This window comes from Hyla sarda, chromosome 1 (assembly GCF_029499605.1).
Source record: "Hyla sarda isolate aHylSar1 chromosome 1, aHylSar1.hap1, whole genome shotgun sequence".
Lineage (NCBI taxonomy): Eukaryota > Metazoa > Chordata > Amphibia > Anura > Hylidae > Hyla > Hyla sarda.
In genome coordinates this window covers 10,459,398-10,466,025 of record NC_079189.1, presented here as the reverse complement: position 1 = coordinate 10,466,025, position 6,628 = coordinate 10,459,398, and the positions used below count along the sequence as shown (strand labels likewise).

Genomic DNA, 6,628 nt, shown 5'->3' with positions numbered 1-6,628 from the left:
ATCCAGCATGGCGGCCGGAGGTCCCCTCACCTGCCTCCGGCCGTCTCCAGGGGTCTTCTGCTCTGGTCTGAGATCAAGCAGACCAGAGCAGAAGATCACCTATAATACTGATCAGTGCTGTGTCCTATACATAGCACTGAACAGTATTAGCAATCAAACGATTGCTATAGATAGTTCCCTATGAGGACTATCAAAGTGTAAAATTGAAAGTAAAAAAACGTTAAAGTAAAACGTTAAAGTAAAGTAAAAAACGTGAAAAATCCCCCTCCCCAATAAAAATGTAAAATGTCCTTTTTTCCCATCCCCCCCCCCCATAAAGTGTAAAAAAATAATTAATACACATATTTGGTATCGCCACATGCGTAAATGTCCAAACTATTAAAATATAATGTTATTGATCCCGTACGGTAAACGGCATGAACGTAAAAATAAAAAAGTGCAAAATTGCTACTTTTTTGTCACATTTTATTCAATAAAAAAAGAATTAAAAAAATGAATAAAAATTTTATAAACACAAATGTGGTATCAATAAAAAGTAATGATCATGGTGCAAAAAATGAGCCCTTATACCGCCGCTTATTTGGAAAAATGAAAAAGTTATAGGTCCTCAAAATAGAAGGATTTTAAACATAATAATTTGATTTAAAAGTTTGCTGTTTTTTTTTAAGCACAACAATAATAGAAAAGTATATAATCATGGGTATCATTTTAATTGTATTGACCTACAGAATAAAGAACACATGTCAATGTTACCGTAAATTGTACGGCGTGAAAACAAAACCTTCCAAAATTTGCAAAATGGCAGTTTTCTTTTTAGTTTGCCCACACAAATAGAATTTTGTTTGGTTGCACCATACATTTTATTGTAAAATGAGTGATGTCATTAGGCAGGGCAACTGATTACGCAAATAACAAGCCCTCATACTAGTCTGTGGATGAAAATATAAAAGAGTTACGATTTTTTGAAGATGAGGAGGAAAGAACGAAAATGCAAAAATAAAATTGGCCTGGTCCTTAAAGGGGTTCTCCGCCCCTAGACATCTTATCCCCTATCCCGCTGCTGGGGACTCCGGGATCGCCGCTGCGGCACCCCGCTGTCATTACTGCACAGAGCGAGTTCGCTCTGTGCGTAATGACGGGCGATACAGGGGACGGAGCAGTGTGACGTCATGGCTCCGCCCCTCGTGAAATCACGGCCTGCCCCCTTAATACAAGTCTATGGCAGTGGCGTGATGACTGCCACGCCCCCTCCCATAGACTCGTATAGAGGGGGACGGGCGTGACATAACGAGGGGCGGGGCCATGATGTAACGATGCTCCGGCCCCTGTACTGCCCCTCATTACGTGAAGAGTGAACTCGCTCTGTGCAGTAATGACAGCGGGGTGCCACAGCGGCAATCCCGGAGGTCCCCAGCAGCGGCACCGCGGCGATCTGACATCTTATCTCCTATCCTTTGGATAGGGATAAGATGTCTAGGGGCGGAGTACCCCTTTAAAGGGGTACTCCAGTGAAAAACTTTTTTTTTTAAATCAACTGGTGCCAGAAAGTTAAACAGATTTGTAAATTACTTCTATTAATAAATCTTAATCCTTCCTGTACTTATTAGATGCTGAATACTACAGTGGAAATTATTTTCCGTTTGAAACACAGAGCTGTCTGCTGAAATCATGAGCACAGTGCTCTCTGCGGACATCTCTGTCAATTTTAGGAACTGTCCAGAGTAAAAGGAAATCCCCATAGCAAACATATGCTGTTCTGGACAGTTCCTAAAATGGACAGAGATGTCAGCAGAGAGCACTGTGCTCATGATGTCAGCAGACAGCTCTGTGTTTCAAAAAGAAAATAATTTCCGATGTAGTATTCAGCAGCTAATAAGTACAGGAAGGATTAAGATTTTTTAATAGAAGTAATTTACAAATCTGTTTAACTTTCTGGCACCAGTTGATTTAAAAAAAAAAAAAAGTTTTTCACCGGAGTACCCCTTTGAGTTCAAAATGGGCTTGGTCCTTAACCCCTTGGGGACGGAGCCCATTATAACCCTTAGGACGTAAGCATTTTTTGCAATTCTGACCACTGTCACTTTAAGCATTAATAACTCTGAGATGCTTTTACTTTTTATTCTGATTCAGAGATTGTTTTTTCGTGACATATTCTTCTTTATGTTAATGGTAAATTTTCGGCGTTCCTTGCATCATTTCTTGGTGAAAAATTCCAAAATTTGATGAAAATTTTGAAAATTTAGCATTTTTCTAACGTTGAAACTCTCTGCCTGTAAGGAAAATAGACATTCCAAATAAATTATATGTTGATTCACATATACAATATGTCTACTTTATGTAGGCATCATAAATTTGACATGTTTTTACTTTTTTGAAGATATTAGAGGGCTTCAAAGTAAAGAAGCAATTTTCTAAATTTTCTTGAAAATTTCAAAATGTGATTTTTTCAGGGACTAGTTAAGTTTGAAGTGGATTTGAGGGACCTTTCTGTGAGAAACTCCCCATTATGGACCCCATTATGAAAAGTGCACCCCTCAAAGTATTTAAAATGACATTCCGAAACTTTGTTAACCCTTTAGGTGTTTCACAGGAATGGCAGCAAAGTGGAGGCAAAAAATCTAAATCTCATTTTTTTACACTAACATGTTCTTGTAGCCCCATTTTTAGACTTTTTACAAGGGGTTAAAGTAGAAAAAGACTCCTAAAATGTGTAGCCCAATTTCTCTCGAGTATGGCAATACCTCATATGTGGATGTTAAGTGCTCTGCGGACGCACCACATGGCTCACAAGGGAAGGAGCAACTTTGCGATTTTGGAGAGAGAATTTTGTTGGAATGGTTTTTGGGGGGCATGTCGCATATAGGAAGCCCCATGGTGTCCTAACAGCAAAAAAAAACCACATGGCACACTATTTTGGAAACTCCACCCCTCAAAGAACGTAATAAGCATTACAGTAAGAACTTATACCTCACATATTTTTGAACAGTGGGTTGTAAAAGTTAAAAATTAGATTTTTAAACCCGAAAATTTTTGTGTTACCAAAAATTTTTCATTTTAACAAGGTGAAATTGAACAAAAATCCCCCCAAAATTTGTAGCCCAATTTCTCACGAATAAGTAAATACCTCATATGTGTAGGTAAATTGCTTGGCGAGAGCACTACAGGTCTCAGAAGAGAAGGAGCACTGTTTGGCTGTAGGAGAGAGAATTTTGCTGTAATTGAAGTTGGGGGCAATGTGTGTTTCCAAAGCCCCCATGGTGCCAGAACAGCAGAAACCCCCCACATGTGACACCATTTTGGAAACTGCACCCCTCAAGGAACGTAATAAGCATTACAGTTAGAACTTAAACCTCCCAGGTTTATTGAACAGTGGGTTGTAAAAGTGAAAAATTTGATTTTTAACATGAAAATTTTTGTGTTACCCCAAATTTTTCATTTTAACAAGGTGAAATCGAACAAAAATCCCCCCAAAATTTGTAGCCCAATTTCTCACGAATAAGTAAATACCTCATATGTGTAGGTAAATTGCTTGGAGAGAGCACTACAGGTCTCAGAAGAGAAGGAGCGCTGTTTAGCTGTAGGAGAGAGAATTTTGCTGTAATTGAAGTTGGGGGCAATGTGCATTTCCAAAGCCCCCATGGTGCCAGAACAGCGGAAACCCCCCACATGTGACACCATTTTGGAAACTGCACCCCTCAAGGAACGTAATAAGCATTACAGTTAGAACTTAAACCTCCCAGGTTTATTGAACAGTGGGTTGTAAAAGTGAAAAATTTGATTTTTAACATGAAAATTTTTGTGTTACCCCAAATTTTTCATTTTAACAAGGTGAAATTGAACAAAAATCCCCCCAAAATTTGTAGCCCAATTTCTCACGAATAAGTAAATACCTCATATGTGTAGGTAAATTGCTTGGCGAGAGCACTACAGGTCTCAGAAGAGAAGGAGCGCTGTTTGGCTGTAGGAGAGAGAATTTTGCTGTAATTGAAGTTGGGGGCAATGTGCATTTCCAAAGCCCCCATGGTGCCAGAACAGCGGAAACCCCCCACATGTGACACCATTTTGGAAACTGCACCCCTCAAGGAACGTAATAAGCATTACAGTTAGAACTTAAACCTCCCAGGTTTATTGAACAGTGGGTTGAAAAAGTGAAAAATTAGATTTTTAACACGAAAATTTTTGTGTTACCCCAAATTTTTCATTTTAACAAGGTGAAATTGAACAAAAATCCCCCCAAAATTTGTAGCCCAATTTCTCACGAATAAGTAAATACCTCATATGTGTAGGTAAATTGCTTGGCGAGAGCACTACAGGTCTCAGAAGAGAAGGAGCGCTGTTTGGCTGTAGGAGAGAGAATTTTGCTGTAATTGAAGTTGGGGGCAATGTGTGTTTCCAAAGCCCCCATGGTGCCAGAACAGCAGAAACCCCCCACATGTGACACCATTTTGGAAACTGCACCCCTCAAGGAACGTAATAAGCATTACAGTTAGAACTTAAACCTCCCAGGTTTATTGAACAGTGGGTTGTAAAAGTGAAAAATTTTATTTTTAACACGAAAATTTTTGTGTTACCCCAAATTTTTCATTTTAACAAGGTGAAATTGAACAAAAATCCCCCCAAAATTTGTAGCCCAATTTCTCACGAATAAGTAAATACCTCATATGTGTAGGTAAATTGCTTGGCGAGAGCACTACAGGTCTCAGAAGAGAAGGAGCGCTGTTTGGCTGTAGGAGAGAGAATTTTGCTGTAATTGAAGTTGGGGGCAATGTGCATTTCCAAAGCCCCCATGGTGCCAGAACAGCGGAAACCCCCCACATGTGACACCATTTTGGAAACTACTCCCCTCAAGAAACGTAATAAGCATTACAGTTAGAACTTAAACCTCCCAGGTTTATTGAACAGTGGGTTGTAAAAGTGAAAAATTTGATTTTTAACACGAAAATTTTTGTGTTACCCCAAATTTTTCATTTTAACAAGGTGAAATTGAACAAAATTCTCACCAAAATTTGTAGCCCAATTTCTCACGAATAAGTAAATACCTCATATGTGTAGGTAAATTGCTTGGCGAGAGCACTACAGGTCTCAGAAGAGAAGGAGTGCTGTTTGGCTGTAGGAGAGAGAATTTTGCTGTAATTGAAGTTGGGGGCAATGTGCATTTCCAAAGCCCCCATGGTGCCAGAACAGCGGAAACCCCCCACATGTGACACCATTTTAGAAACTGCACCCCTCAAGGAACGTAATAAGCATTACAGTTAGAACTTAAACCTCCCAGGTTTATTGAACAGTGGGTTGTAAAAGTGAAAAATTAGATTTTTAACACGAAAATTTTTCTGTTACCCCAAATGTTTCATTTTAACAAGGTGAAATTGAACAAAAATCCCCCCAAAATTTGTAGCCAAATTTCTCATGAATAAGTAAATACCTTTATATGTTGACGTAAATTGCTCGGTGAGCGCACTACAGGTCTCAGAAGAGAAGGAGCGCTGTTTTGGCTGGAATTGTAGTTGGGGGCAATGTGCATTTTCAAAGCCCCCATGGTGGCAGAACAGAGGATCCCCCCAACTGTGCCATCTTTTTGGAAAATACACCCCTCAAGGAACATAACAAGGGGTACAGTGAGTATTTCCAACTCAGTTTTTTTGAACAGTGGGCCGTAATAATTTTAAATCTGATTTTTGACACTGAATTGCTAGTGTTAGACCATTTTTTGTTTTTTAACAGGCATTATAGTAACCAATGCCCCCCAAAATTTGTAGCCCAATTTCGTTAGAGTAAGGAAATACCCCATATGTAGATGTAAAGTGCTGTGCAGGTGAAAAACAGGGCTAAAGAGCATTGGGCACTTTTGACGCCTAAGGTGGTGATTTGCCCTGCAGTGGCAGAGTTTTAGACCCAAAATCTAAAATAAAAAAATGGCAAGTGACCAAAATTTTGAAAATACACCCTTCAAGGAACGTAACAAGGGGTACAGTGAGTATTTACAGCTCACAGGTTTTTGGAACAGTTGCCAGTAAATGTTAACAAAAAGATTTTTTTTTCATTTAAATGTTGGTGTTACACAAAATGTAGCAAATTCACAAGGGCTAATAAGAGAAAAAGACCCAAAAAAGTTTAGCTCAATTTCTCAAGAGTAAAAAAAATACCCCATATGTGGACGTAACTTGCTGTGTAGGCAAATAATGGGACTCAAGACTCATAGAGCCATGTTTGCATTTGAGGGCTATGACATTTCATTACCTGGTGATTACATATATTCAGAGGAAGATAAAAAAAGAAACACCCACACATGACACCATTATAGAAAGTACACCACCTGAGGAATATGTATAGGGGTGAAGTGGACATTTGGAACGGTTGGGTGTTTCTTATAATTATTTTCCTGGAATGGATGAAGTGTAGTTTAGGAAAATGGAAAATTGCAATTTTCCAACTGATATGCTATCTGTGTACGGAGTATGATGACCCAGAGCATAGCCAAAAGTAAAATGTGTGCCCGCCACAAACCCTATGCTCTGCTTCATCATTATGGGAATGTGTTGTGGGGTGGCCGTCCCTAAACTGTTACCTGAAAATGTGCACACCGCTCAGGGGAGGAGAGAGCATTGTGCATTTGAGTCCTCTGTTTCTA

General features: G+C 39.3%; 1 long non-coding RNA gene across 1 annotated transcript; it reads right to left on the bottom strand.

Annotated features, from left to right (window-relative positions):
- Window positions 1-2,109: 2,109 nt before the first annotated feature.
- On the bottom strand, window positions 2,110-6,628 carry LOC130302501 (uncharacterized). The gene is made up of 3 exons (XR_008852750.1): window positions 6,566-6,628; window positions 3,891-3,958; window positions 2,110-2,270 (listed from the first exon to the last, which is right to left on the bottom strand). It is a non-coding gene; the product is annotated as an uncharacterized LOC130302501 (long non-coding RNA).